This window comes from Lactuca saligna, chromosome 3 (genome assembly GCF_052625555.1).
Source record: "Lactuca saligna cultivar CGN05327 chromosome 3, ASM5262555v1, whole genome shotgun sequence".
Classification (NCBI taxonomy): Eukaryota; Viridiplantae; Streptophyta; class Magnoliopsida; order Asterales; family Asteraceae; genus Lactuca; species Lactuca saligna.
Window position 1 is genome coordinate 173741933 of NC_136419.1, and position 16381 is coordinate 173758313.

Consider the following 16381-nt stretch of genomic DNA (forward strand, 5'->3'; position numbering starts at 1 on the left):
CCTCTCTTCATAATACTCTCGTCCGAGAGCATACCCAAACACACCCACATACTTTCAAACTCTCTCAAATATACTCTCAAGAACATCTTCCTATTCCTCTCAAAGTTTTCGAGATAATGAGCATTTCCAAGAAGGTTTTTCACTAAGATTATCATCTTTGGTAAGTTCTTACTTAGACCTATGGGTTAACTTCTTGAATTCATTAAAAATCTCTTCTTAACCCACATTATTTCATGATCCATACTCTAGAACTTCATAGAACTAGAGATCAACTCAAGGGAAGCTTGCTAGGGCAGAAACCTCACTTATTTCTTCTTCAAACCGAGAACAAAAATGCAAGGTGATTGCATATCCTCCTTGGTTTTGGGTTTTAACTTGTTTTGGGAGAGAATACACGTGTTTATATGATAGATCTAAGTCTTATGCATGTTATGTGTGTTTTTCTTGTGAAAATATTATCAAACATCATGGATCTCGAAAACTATGTCAAAAATGGTTGAGATTTGTAAACTAAAACACTCTAATTAACACTTTTTAAAGATAAAAGTGCTAAACATGTTTTGATGATGAAAGAATTAACAAAAATGTGAATAAGGATCATTTTTGACAAATAAAAAAAAGTTGGGCCATTTGTGACATTCACGGTTTTGCAAGGAAAAAAAGGGTTCATATTTGTGTAAAAATGGGTCCTTTGATAACCAAATTTGCCAAAGGGCCGAAAAAGTAAGATTTGGCAAATGGGCCTTTTTTTGGGCCTACAAGATTTATTGGGCTTAAAGAGTAAAAATCTTGATTTTTATGGATGAAATTGTCATTTAATACAAATTTGACTTTAAAATGTTAATATATGGGCTTATGGGCCGAAAATATTACCATATTTGAAATTAGGCCAAAAATGTTATTTTTATAAAGATTTGGCCAAATTGTCATATTCATCAAATAAGGGCTGAAAATGTGAATTCCTATAAAAGTGGGCCAAAAACATTAATATATTTATATTTGGGCCAAAAATTGCAGTTTGTTAGTTAATTGGGCTAAAAATGTAAATTTCATAAATGAATGGGCTAGAATGTCGATTTTAACCAAAATGGGCCAAAGAAGTCATTTTATTTGGAATAAGTCCAAAAATGTATATTTTAAGTCTTAAGAAACTTAATGTGACAATTTTATGAAAAACAAGCTCAAACCGTAAAGTTACGATTCAATGGACCAACAATATTTTTAAAATAAATGTACCCTCTTTCATCACATTGGTAAAACGTCCAAACTAAAATGAGTAATATCTTAACGAACAAAAACAACACGACAATTTCATGTGTATTTGGCTTAATACTCTCATTACATGGTTAATGGGCCTTAGTAGCCCATTTAAGTGTATATTGGGCCAAACTTTTCCATGTCATGTTAATTGGGCCTTATGGCCCACTTACATGTTAATTTGGGCTTGAGATATGGATTACATGTAACACCGTAAATTTTAAAATAAAATTTTCATTTAAAAATCGCATACTTTTCATAAGATATTGTATAAAAATTTCGTTTACTCAATTTACAAAACACAACTCCATTAATAATCCAGGATCCTCATAACTCTTTCTCTGGTGTGTACAATCAAGCCGGTGCCGTCCCGTGATCTTGAGAAACCTGAAACACATAGCACTTACACGGTAAACACAAAACTTAGTGAGTTCCCTAAAATACGACATACAACACATAAGCCACTCGAGGTTGTAACTCGGTATGACCCTCCGGTCAATGTCTCTCAACGGGACCCTCCAGTCCCGTAGCTTGTTGGACCTTCCAGTTCGGTCTAAATCGTTGGGCACTCCATCCCAGTCTGAATCGTTGGACCCTCTGGTCCGGTCTGATTGAGGACCCTCTGGCCTCATGAGTCGTTCGACCCTCTGGTTCGGCCTATATAACACATAGCATACATATAACACAACGCACATAAATCTCAAACATACACATACACATAGGACCCTCCGTTCTACACATAGATACTACTCTATGTAATGTATAGTGAGAAGACTCACCTCGGGTAACTCGGATAATCTCGAATCTCGAATACTGATCTAGCCTCCGCCTAATCACATAAACAATTTTCATCTAATTAACAACGGCTCTCAAAGGCTAGATTAATCCCCTTTATAATTCCTCAGAAGGGTAAAATACCATTTTACCGCTCCAAGACCCAAAATCCCAATTGTTGACCAAACCCTAAAAGTCAATGAAAGTCAACTCAATCAACGGTCCAACTTTCACCAGATTCGCCGAGTGCACTCGTGGGACTCGGCAAGTACATGCGCCTCTTCTGAATCCTTCTAAGGCCACACTCGAGTCGTCGAGTTAACCTTTCACTCGATGGGTTACCACTGATCATGAATCGCGGGGCAACCCGACTCGACTCGTCGAGTCCTCTCATGGACTCGGCGAGTTTCGTCAATGACAACTCTCAAATGACCTTCTAAGCTCAGATCTATTTCTCTAACTTATAGATCTGACCTTTAATAACTCAAAAGTCACGTAAAGGTCCAATCTTTATGATAATGCGACACTCATATGGCTCTATTTGATGAATTAGCTCTTAATATGACAACCAAGATCAAAAACCCCCAAAGGATATGCATAAAGCTGGATGATTGGGACTCTCTGGATCTCTCAAGGTCCAGATCTGAGGTCTATTTCACATTGGGACTTCTCATGCTTCTTATTCCAACTCACGAAAGGGTAAAGAAGCCCTTGATTCAATAAGCCTACACAATAAAGAAGAAAAGAGCCGAATTGCTACCTCAAAGTGAAGCCACCTTGCTTGAAAGTCTCAGAACGACAACCTCCTTTGGTCTTTCTTGCTAGATCACTTCTCTTCTTTAGAAAAATCACAACAAATGGCTCAGGATGGCTCTCTCTCTCTCTCTCTCTCACTCACTTCACACGCTCAAATATGCTAGGGTTCTTTTCTCTGGAGGGGTGGCCGCCAATGAGGGCCATAAAGACCCTTAAATAGGTCACAAACCCATACAATTACGGTTTCTCTGCCCAGTACCTACTCGGCGAGTCCCTCCTCTGACTCGTCGAGTCCGCTCATTCAATCCACACGATCAACTAGACTGGACTCTGGGAGTTGGTCCCTCAACTCGTCGAGTCCCTCCTTCAATCTCAAGATTAACATACACAATAATGTTCCTAAAAATCCGAATGTTACAATTGTCCCCCACTTGAATTAGATTTCGCTCTCAAAATCGCTCCTCAACAACAAATAGATTTAATCCAATAACCGAACAGTACCATCGAAAGGATCTCATATCACACAACTATCTTTCTCTCTGGACACCTGAATCGAACCAAGTGTTGGGTTTTGAGCATTCTAACACTCCTAAGTGTACATGCAACCCTAAATACCTTGGATCTATGGTTTCTCTATTATACATGCAAATATGAACATCCAAGGTATTATCCTAATCTAGCATACAAAATAATGGATATAACAAGATAGAATACATACCTCTTTGATAGTGCTTGTCTTCATGAAGCTTGAGTGCTTAGTGCCCCAAGTGTGACACCTCAAATGGTTCACACAACACCATAAGCACTTGGAATAACTTAGAGAGAAATTAGAATACTTCATGAAATCGTGTAGCCCTCATACATACACATAGTGTTAGTAACGATTTCTTGAGCCATGGGTTTCTTTTATATGGTGGCTATTAGGGTTACACCATGTAACTCATGACTTTACCCATTCCTTATGCTCCATGGATTTTAACCTCCATGGAGTATCCATGGGTCACCCCATGGACTTAGTCCAACATAAGGAATCTTGGATCACAAGCCCACATATATAAGAATGAATGATTTACACAATCAACCCATATATTTAATTAGTCTTCTTTTGATCACTTAATTAATTCTAGATTAATTCTTGATCAATACTATTTAAATAATCTCATTATTCTTATTATTAATATACTAGAACTTATAATATATTAATAACCGTAAGTGTCTTATTTCTCTCATTATAGTCTATCCAAGTGCATGATGCCATGCAACCCAAATGGACCATGCCGGGTCGGGTCAAGTCTTACCAATTATAGTTATGGACTTAGACATTAATCCAACAGTCTCCCACTTGGATAAGTCTAAAACTATTATTGCGTATGACTTCAGGAACCAACTAGCAATCGTAGCTCTCAAAAGCTTCTGTCGAACTCTGACCTTGTAGATGAACTCTGATCTTTGTCAACGACTTGTCCATTAGATAAGGGATCATATATTCCTCCATTCTAGATATCATATGGACTGAGACATGGATTATAATCATTCTCTCTGTCCATTTGTTGTTTCCCGATTTCCGATTTATGACGACTGACTAATTGAACAAATCAAATCAGTCCTGGCCTGGCCGAGCACTTCCATTTGTCATCATCAAATCATCGAGGGGCCCACAGATATCGCTTTCATCCCGAAGGTAAAAGGAATGGATAAACTTCGACTCATATGGCTTGTTCTACTACTTGTTGAATCATACACAAAGACACGTTTTATAACATTGAGTTACCAATGCGTTTCGTGTAATCAATGTACTATCAACTCATAGTAACAACTCATATCTCTAGGTTTGAAGAATATAAGATATTATCGTCTCATGATCACTCGTGATAAAATCCATGAAGTGATTCCAATGAGCGCGGGTTGAATCCAATACTCAGAACTTATGAGCACTCATGAGTGTTGTAGCCCTTTGTCCAACAACTTAGACCTCTACAAGCCAACCCATGACAGTCTTAATTCATATCTACTTCCAACATATGACCGACTGTGGATGGTTTGAATAACTTAGTCATTCCGGAAGAATAACCTAGTTTATTCGGGAAGTCAAAACATGCAAAGTGAAACACAATAATAATTGAATCCAGTATGGTCTCAGAACTTATGAATATAAATAAAACTCCTTTTATTTATCACCATATGATTACACATTATTCATTGTATATTGTTTCAGCTATCAACATTATTCTTGAATTTAAAACAATAGTTGTTCCATGCTCCAAGCATGCACACTATGTTTTCTAAACAATAGTCATGCCATACATCAAGTATGCATAATATGTTTGACTATGATCTTTATTTTGTGAACTAGATCAAATGAACATAACTTCAATGATTCTCTTTTCACACTCCCAAATCCTTACTGCAAATGCAAGAATTCCAAATTCATGTCATTTACTGAAATCTGTTAGATTCTAAACTTATATGCATCGATCCTCTTGTAATGATTATGCACAAAGTCAGAAAGACTTAACAACAATCATTACAGAGCATTCCAAAGGAGATCAAGTCCTTGGAACCATCCTTCTTGCATTAAGTTTCCTTAATCTTACACAGATTGAAAATTCTAACTTTGAAACATTTCTGAATTCATTTTGACTATCACTTCTGAACAAGAGTTGCCTCCTTACAGATTATGTCAATATGGTCCTTCCAGAATTATCACTATACTTCCAATTGTCCTTGAGAAACCAGTCTTTGGTAAACCTTAGATTGTCCTCGACAATTGTTTAATCCTTTTTAGTCATATCCAGTTCTAAACCTTTTCCATTCTTAACGCCCCAGGCATTCGGAAAATTTTAGAAAGGATGAATATAGCACATGTAATCGGTCCTATATCCGAAGCATATGGGACACGATTCATGATGTCTCACATAAAGACTAAACCAGTCTTTTGCTATAACATTTCCATTTCAATTTGCCAAGTTCTCATAATTCAGATTATGAAAAGGGATGCCGTAATCATAATCGAATTTAAGAACGCAAATAATGTACCCATATACAGAATTTCCTTATGTTGAGCCATTCCAACATGAAATTCATATATATCCTTGACTATCCTTGACTAAATGATTAAAACCTCACGATCTAAGCTTATAGATTTGAGATGAAGTATAATTTCCTCTCCCTTAATTATAGCAAAACAACTTTTTCCCAATTGAAACCTTTTGTTTTCTATAATTAACATTGCTAGCTTGCAATACTTATCGTAATTATCATGCTCCCACTAACATGATGATTATTAGCATAACACTTATTCTCCCACTAGCTTTGACATATACTCAGAAAGCTCGACTTCTAGAAATCAATACTTTATTGACTTTCTTACCAAAGTTCAGATTTCTGATACTAGATTGTTTTGATAAGACTTTATCAAAAACATACACCTTCCCTTAGATAGCTTATGGGTGTGTCAAAACAATTTTAAGAACTATGAAAAAGGATGTCGTAATCATAGTCTTGATCGTTTTGACCTTTGCCATTTCTCACAAGTCCAAGTTAGTGTGCCGGTAAACCACACACGCTCCACTAACGACTTTGAGAATGCAAATATCACAATTGCTATCTAACTAAAATCTACTTAGTCAAAGTGTTTCCTCACCATCATTTTCATGAATCGGAGAGAAACCTTATGACACTTAGATTTAATGGTGTATGTGTTCTTATCCATGTGAATTGTCATAACCATAGTCACAAGACAAGGATAATGACAAATCCAAACTCATATGGACTGAACTCAATCTTAATTTCTTGCCACCTGGCAGCTCAAGGGCCTACCATTGCTTCCAAGTTGTTGTGCAACACATTGAGAACTCTAAGAACTCATATGCAAAGCCAACTTTAACTGGAATGGGCACAGAATATGTCAACACGATAGGTTATAAACCTCAAGTCATGTGCTAGTGAAGAACTTCAGGTTTCATTCTTGATTAGTTCTTGAGACTTTCAAGACCTTTAAGACTCCCACTGTCCTCTTGACCTATAAGACTTCCTTGTCAAACATCCAAGAGATAGTGTGGATTCTAATCAAGACAAACACTTCACACAATTGGCCTAAGTTGGTCTTTGTTTTATCCAAAACATCACAACTTACCAATTTCAAATGTACAAGAGTAGAAAACTTTTACTCTTACATTTGATAAGTGTTTTAAACCTTCTTTAAGACATTTCACTCAAATTACAATCTTGGAGTACGACTCTAAGACTTGTATTGGAACGAAGTATGACTCATCTTCTTGATTTAACCATTTCAACAATTCAAGATCCCTTCTTCTTAGTCATAAGAATGCACTAAGACTTCCTTAGAGAACTAATTTTGATATGGTTTCTTAATCATTAAGATGATCACAAAACTGATACTAAAGTACTCTCCCATCTTTTCAGATTTGAGAAACTTTTATCCTTCTGCCTCAGTTGATTCTTCTTATTCGCTCTGCCTTACATTGGAACCTTTTTCCAACGTCTCAGAGTTACACTTAAGCTTGTAAGTATAATCATATTTACTGAGCTTTAGTAAACTATGACGAATAGCCTTACATTTTTTGTGGTGGACTTAATCAGTGCACATGACTATGTACTCGATCCCTTAGTCCATTACTTGACTCACACATCCATGTGAATAAGTAATTAGTCTTAATTTTTCCAATACTTGAAAAAGTTCTCATTCATCATGCTATACAACTTGCATGATTCCAAGTCCCAGTCCACTTGAGACTTGGGTGACGAGAATCTTTCCTTATTTGGTAAATTTAGACATTACCACAAATGAAAGAATCAATTTCATATTTCCACTCTTGCTATTAATGGAATCATATAAGCAACAATTTTTCCTTAAATGCCATTGTAAGGATATTTTAAAATAAATAAAATCAAAAACTTTCTTTTATTTTAAAACTATGCGGAAAAACTTATCCTTACAACCCATATGAAAAACTTGTTGTTATCTATTCCTTAGCAATATCTCATAACTCCTAAGAATTAGCTCAAGAATCCGATTTCCAAACTACGCGATAGAAATCCATCTATGCGATCAGATTCAACATATTCTTTCTTTAAGTTCCTTTACTTTTCTTTGATACTTAAAACATTACCATGTGACCCAGTCACATCATGTATCAGGAATCTGAAAATAGAAACTTAACAGAGTTAGATTAGTGGACTTTTACCTGAAGTAGAGTCAATCTTATTGACTTTAACATCCTTAGGTAAATTAGGCAGCTTCGCAACTAATGACCCTTACTTTGGCAATATAAACATATGGACCCTTTGATAATGGTACACGGGACTATCACAGACTTAGCTTTTCTCTTTACCATTTGTTCAACCGAGTTGACTATGGCCGATCCCTTTCCATTGGGAAGAGAATGCTTTCCTGGATTTCCTGTGTCACTATTGTCAATGTCCATAAAGTTTCAAGAAGTTGATCTTAGCAATAGATAAGATCATTAAGGGTCTTGTCATAGTCTATTTCATAGGTGTCCCAAAGGAACTCACTATGTGACTTAGAAAGTAGTTGAGCCACTAACTTTCTCAAGACTTTGACACCCAACTCTCCCTGCTTGTCAATATGTGACTACATCTCCAAGATGTGATCACACCTAGACCTTGCCTTGCCAATAGGGCTTGAGTGACCTTAAACTTTTCAAGAACTTGTGGGTTAGGGAGAATAATTGGAGGAGGAGAAAGAAGTATGATTTCCATGGGACATCATCTTCATTTAGGAAAGATTGTTTCAAGAGATTTGGGAAGATCATAAATGTCTAAACCAGACATCTTTTGGGAGATATTCAAGATAGTTGATCTAAAGTCCTTAATATGACACCCAATATGAAATATTAAGGCTAGGACCCAACAAACTATTTTATAACTTAGAAGAGGTATGCCGTAATCCAAGCTATAAAACAATTTGAAGGTAGGTGAATGACGATTCACCAATTTCCACCAAGATAAACGAAATGTATTATTAGGTTTTAATTGGTTTTTTTTTTTGAAACTCCTAGATCTTTTGAGATTCATTGAACTGTTCAATGGCATGTTTCAATCTCGAGTGTGCCCTTCAGGTTTTGTGACTGGGATGCCGAGGATCACAAAACAAGGTGTGAAGTAACCATGCAAATTACTTGGTACCCTTAAGTGTTTACCCCTCAATCGATGTGCCGGTTAACCACACACGCTCCATCGATACTATGATAAACATTAAGTTACCCTTTGCCTACCTTGTTAAATACGAGTTAGTGTGCCGGTTAACCACACACGCTCCACTAACCGACTTAAACAAAGTACAAAGTGTAATTTCATGGATTAGCACCTTATTCACATTTTTCCTAAGTAACTAAGATTGGGAATTATTAAGAGTTTAGTTACTTAGTATTTATCATTAATACTTTTAATGAAGGGAGAATCATAGTCATGTCAAACCCGTTCGGCTAACGACCCTCCACCAGTCAAGCGAGCGGTGGGTGAGAGTGAACACCCATTAAGTTGCCATTTTATAGGCAACAACCTTATACCCACCTTATAGACCGGCTTCGTGAATGAGGCGTACTAGCGGTAAGACCGACTTTACTCTTATACATATAAATATTATTAACTTATAATATTATAAAGTATAAGGGTTGAATTTTAACTTTTAAAATTCTAAGGGCTAACTTGGAATTAAGGTATTCATAAGAGAAAACTTTACAAATTCCAAAACTTGAGGGCAAGTTTTTGAAACTATTCAAAACTAATTAATTCCATAACTTATGTATTTAAAGTAGTTTTAATCCAAAAACTCTTCAAGTTCCATAACTTGTGGACAAATTATGGAAGACTTTAAACTAATAAAGAATTAATCTTTTTCTTTATTTTATAACTTATGGAATTAATTAAGGTTACATATTTTATTTATTTATTTATTAATGAAGTGACTCTTGAACCTCCATAACTTAAGGACAAGACTCTTCATCTTTTTTGTAACCTTTGCCAACTTTATGAGTTTTATGAGTCTTTAATGTGACTCTTCATGTAACTTAAGGATAAGTTACACAAACACATTTTATACTCAACTCTTAGATTAATTTGGATTGAAAACAACTTTTTCACTCAACTTTTCTATTAATCTAAGCAACTCATAAGAACAAGATAATTCAAATCAAACTTTTTTCACGTAATTAGTCTAACCTTTAAACTAATACAAAACATGAATCTATTGACAATTATCTTGAAAATGGATTAGCATGAACATTACCATATTTAAAAACAAGTTTATAAGTTCAAAACAACTTAGGGTAATGTTCCTAGTCCATTTCTAGCCAAAAACCTCGAAAATATGCTGTCTGGGGTCCAACTCGTCGAGTGCATGAACACAACTCGGCGAGTTGGATGCATTTTGCCTTGGACTCGTCGAGTCCCTTCATGGACTCGGCGAGTCTGCTGGGCTGACAGCACCAATTTCGATTTTTCAGCTTCTATTGCAGGTATAACAAGAAAACAAGCATAGGCTCTGATACTGTGACATCCCCAAAATCACGGCCAGAAAAGACCGGTTTTGTTTATACTTTATTTCAAAATCAAAGTTATCTTTTAATAAATGGTTTGCGGAATTTGTCCCAAAACAATAATATGATAAAGATTTATCAAAAGCATTTCCATAGAAATGTATTCATTAAAAGACTCGGGATGTCATGTTCGTACAGATCAAAAGTATAAACAGTACAATATAAGCCTTACTACATTATTTCATATCTACAAGCCTATATCCGTAATCCCTCGTCCAAAACATCACACCTATGCTCATGCGCCACTACCTGTAATGCATAAAATTGAGTGGGTCAGGCTTGGGAGCCTGGTGAGCACATAGGGTTTTCAACCCACAATAAATAAGTTTATTAATTTCATCAATCAACAATAACCCGATTACCCGTTCCCGTTATCCTCACTTTACGTCCCTAAACACCTATCATAAGGGACCTAGCCTAAGGATTATCATCGGGACGGACACTACTGCTAAGGGGATTCCTCAGCAATAAATGTCCTAATAGGCAACCATGTGGGGGATGGAGTACACCGGTGAACACATCGTTCACAACACCTACAGGTTGCGAACCTGCTAGTGTTCCACTGGACTGTCTAAAAGAGTCCGTGGTCGTCATCTATACTCCGCTAGATGACTGGATCAACAACAACAACATCGAGGCCTCTCATCATTTTATCACACATCACCTATTACATCTACCCATGTTTTACCCCAACATTTTCGTAGATATAAAATACATATACAGTTTAAATCATTGAAAACATGTATAACAACGTTCATCTAGCATAGATAGCAAGTATTCAGATAATATGCACACATAGCACGTAATTTATATAAAATACTTCATATCTATGTGTAAGTTGAAGGTAACTATGCACTCACCGGAAAAGGTGGTGATTCCGAACTCAGACAGCGCTTCGCTTCTTAAAAAGAATTTTTTTCTTCGACGAAACCTAGTATTATTACCACTAGAGTTTAGTTTATTATTCGTCGAGACTAATTAATAGTCTAGCTATTATTATTATTATTATATAAGCGTCAAAAAATACTTATATAACCCATAATAATAGCCCAAGTATTTATTATAAGTTCCTAATAACGTTACTATAATTAAATAAAAGTTATATTAAAAATAGCGTAGGCGTAGCTCACTTACAGCGGGTTTTATAGAAAACCGGGCTTTGCTTGGAGCAGCGTTCCCGAGCCGAAAATCTCTTCTTCTCAGAGCCTTCGAGCACTCCGGGGCTTCCGCCTCGTGCTAGGGAGGTTCCCTAGGCTTTTCGGGGGATTTCGGGGCTAGAGAGAGGTTCTAAAGAGAGAGAGAGAGAGAGTAAAGAGAAGAAAGAATGGGAAAGGTGTGAAGAAAATGAGAGTGGGAGAGGTGGTATTTATAGGGTGAAATGTGGCTGAACTTGGTGCCACATGTCACCATCTGGTGGCAAGCCTTGGGGAGAAAGCAATGGCCAAGATTGTGCCACATCACCCATTTTCGCACAGCACACTTCCGACTTCTAAAATCCGTAACTTTCACATACGACCTCCGTTTTTGACGTTCTTTATATCCACGCGTAGGTAATAATAAGATCTACAACTTTCATTTTGACACCGTCAGCTAATTCTCGACCGATCTTAAATTTAACAGTACAAGGAGATTATACTGTTAAACGTCTGCGTAAAATTAATAACTTCTACATACGGACTCTGTTTTTGTCTGTCTTTTTACCGTTGATTTCCTATTAATGAGATCTTCAACTCTCATTTACGTTGCATAAGCCAAAAACCGCTCGAACTAAAATTCGAGTTTCAGGCCGTGCACTGCTAAGCCGAATCTTAGAAAAATCATAACTTCTTCATACGAAGTCAGATTTGGGCGTTCTTTTTATCGATGTTCTTAGTTTAACATATTCTACGACTTTTGTTTAGATTGCTAAGGCTAAAAAGTCTTCTATCGTAAATTCACTATTTACGTTTCCCGGTGTCGTGCCGGTTTTGTCGTAAAACTTCGGCGGGCCATAACTTCTTCTTTATAGCTCGGATTTCGGCATTCTTTATATGCACGGAAACCTTGAGACATATTCTACAACTTTATGTAGAGATATCGGGATTATCTCACACTTTAATTTTGACGCTCATTTTTATTCTTTATTAATTATACATTTATAATTAAATAATAAACACATAAACACACATAATTCACATAATACTCAAATATTTCATATTTATTACTTCAAAAAGAGTTACAATAGTTGACCTAGACTATTACATTGACAAAAATGCTTAGCCCTGAAAACCCGGGCGTTACAGATACCACTGTTGATTTTGAGCATTCTAACACTCCTAAGTGTACATGCAACCCTAAATACCTTGGATCTATGGTTTCTCTATTATACATGCAAATATGAACATCCAAGGTATTATCCTAATCTAGCATACAAAATAATGGATATAACAAGATAGAATACATACCTCTTTGATAGTGCTTGTCTTCATGAAGCTTGAGTGCTTAGTGCCCCAAGTGTGACACCTCAAATGGTTCACACAACACCATAAGCACTTGGAATAACTTAGAGAGAAATTAGAACACTTCATGAAATCGTGTAGCCCTCATACATACACATAGTGTTAGTAACGATTTCTTGAGCCATGGGTTTCTTTTATATGGTGGCTATTAGGGTTACACCATGTAACTCATGACTTTACCCATTCCTTATGCTCCATGGATTTTAACCTCCATGGAGTATCCATGGGTCACCCCATGGACTTAGTCCAACATAAGGAATCTTGGATCACAAGCCCACATATATAAGAATGAATGATTTACACAATCAACCCATATATTTAATTAGTCTTCTTTTGATCACTTAATTAATTCTAGATTAATTCTTGATCAATACTAATTAAATAATCTCATTATTCTTATTATTAATATACTAGAACTTATAATATATTAATAACCGTAAGTGTCTTATTTCTCTCATTATAGTCTATCCAAGTGCATGATGCCATGCAACCCAAATGGACCATGCCGGGTCGGGTCAAGTCTTACCAATTATAGTTATGGACTTAGACATTAATCCAACACCAAGAACTCCTCCTTGGAAAACGAAAGATTCATCTGCCACTATGCTACCCCTTCTAACTCTCTAGTAGCCTGACACCCAGCCAGACCGCCCTCTTACGATATCAACACGTTATTCGCTCCTCGAATAACAAACCCCGATAACTCACTTTCCCTCTGATTTTCTAGTGGGGACCGATAAAACAAGTCCAAATCATATACCAAGGAATGAAAAGTATCACATCACACCAAGGACCCATCTACTGTACTGTAATCATAACTCTTCTAAACAACTAACCCTCAACACCTAGACCTCAGGCATGAAAAATGATCATGCTTGTTCAGAAGCGTCCCCCGACATCTAACAAACATAAACCTCAGATCCCTTCTCAATATCCCTTTCAAGACTGAGCACCATGCCATCTCCCGAACCAGCAGTTGAACCTCCAAAGGTTACCCATTGCATGTGCCAAAACGTCTCACTGACTTCCTTATCAATACAACTATCCCGGTCCAGTGTGACACACAAGTCACGAAGTTCGCTTTACCTCAAGTGAATACGAAATTCATCTCACCCTCGATCTTTGTCGTCTACTACTCACTAGTTCCATGCGTTTTCGCGGTTTTTATCATACCAACGAGTTGACCCACTCAGGTCTAAGATACCATATGAAAACAATACCCCCTTCAGAATGAAACTCATCTCTGAATCCGGAATCTCATTCTGCCTGCTTAAAATACAACTGGAAGCAAACTAAACTTGAGAGTCTGGTCTGACACAAAATTGGAACCACTCGTCCCAACAAAACACTCAACTCGCGACCCATGATCTGCGACCCGCTCATAAACGACTTCTCCAATTCCTTTGGGTTACTACAACCACAACTCCAATCAAAGTATAACAATTCCCAATAAACATGGAGACCCTAGTCTCACCCCTGGTTCGACCACCATGCCCCCAAAAACTCAATTATTAGTGCTACCCAAGCCTAAAACTCATTTTCATCTTACTCTGACCAGAGAGTACTCATCACAACACCATATCGCTGGCTATTGTGTACTACGGCTCCCCGCAGCGTTACAACAACCTCTCATTGACTAATGAGTACTACGGATCCCCGTAGCATCACCACAACCTCTCACTGACTAGTGAGTACTACGGCTCCCCACAGCATCACAACAACCTCTCAGGGACTAGCTGGTGAATACTACGACTCCCTGTAGTATCACCACACCGCTTTTCTATCTCATGGATGTTGCAGCTCCCTGCAACCTTGCAGCACTTTCTCTTGCCACCCATGGTCTCAATCTCAAGTTGACACCACACACTGCATCTGTTATCCTACGCTCCACAACCCAACATAGTTAGGTGCTCACATACCTAATCCAAAGTAAGCATCACTACTCCTAACGACAACTGACATGACAAACTCCTTTCCTCATTGCAATCCTCTTTCTTATATAATCTCGTTTAGTCACCAATTATCCGAAGTGCTCCCATCGGAACCCTAGATACTTGCTACACGACTTTCCAGTTCTCAAGTCAGAACTCAGAATAATCTAGAAAGAAGGACATCATACCCGGATACCTTGGTACACCAACACAAAATATCTCGATGTTTTGCCCAATCCGCTGATCTCATACTCAAGACCCCATGCTTGGATACTACATTTGTCTTTCAGAATCTCTCGACCGATCCTTCTCTCGCACCACTTGAAACCTTCGAGTATTCCATCTCCCAATTTTGAAACATCGAGGCATCGCCAATGGCTCGAAACATGTTGTCAACAACCCGAAACTCCCCCTCTACTGGTCACTACTTATATTGACCCTTAGAGTGGTTGACGAATTAACTGTTGCCCTCCCAAGGGCATAGATTACAATCTATACCCTCACTTGCAAATCTCAGCTATTGCATCCACAATCCAGCGACCCGATCTCACTTGAACTCGACATACGTTAACGCCGAAAATCATAGGTCACAAGGAATCTTCCAATTCACTCATTCTTTCTCAGACACATACCACATGCGTTATCTCATTCTGCACCCTTCCTCGAGCACCAATAACCCTGGAATCATGAATCCGCACCGTAGGTCTCTATGTCCAAATCTTTAGCTGTTCTCGAACAAATCTCTGATTTCCACCATAAAATACCCACTTCTCCCCCACTTAGGGTTCGAACCATCACCAGTTGGCGCACCAACAGTCTATCCCACAGACTGTTTCCACAAGTAACATCGCACCTACTCTTGGAAGGTGCTACGCAATGATCGATGACCTCTCCGACAAAGATCAAGCAATTCCCAATACCCCGAATCCCAGATGAAATCCTCAGAACTTCTTATCATGACTGTCTATAGTCATTCAGAATCTCACAACATTCCATCACCGGACCTCCCAACTGTCCAGCATCAACCCTGACTCTTAGTCTGGAAGTAATGAACTATCATTCTCCTCATCCTCGACTCCTCAACCAAAGCTCCATCATGGCACTTATGATAAGATCAGAACCCACATTACCACTCTCGATACTCATCAAAGATAATAAGAGCCACTGCCTTGATATTCTCCTCTTGATCGACTGCCGTTGCAGCTAACACATGCCCAACTATACTCAAGTTGGGTGTATCCTAGTTCTTAACCATCTAAGTCCCCATTGACGACCTGTTCAAGCTATATCTTTACCTCGCGGCAGACCTACTGCCATATACTTTGATTGAAGATCACTATCAGTGCAATCCCATAGGGCTCACCCCCAAACTTAGAAACCGAAATCTCAACACCTCTTACGTCTCCCATAGGAAACGGAATTTACACCTCTCAGGTCACAGAAAGTGACATCTCCACTATTGGCTGGTCGCCCAACCCATATCGTATTCCTCCATAACACAACATCCCTACTCATCCCTGAGTCTTGCGACTCCAACTAGCATCTCACCAACAATCCCTCGGAGCTAACTTGATTTCCCTCTGAA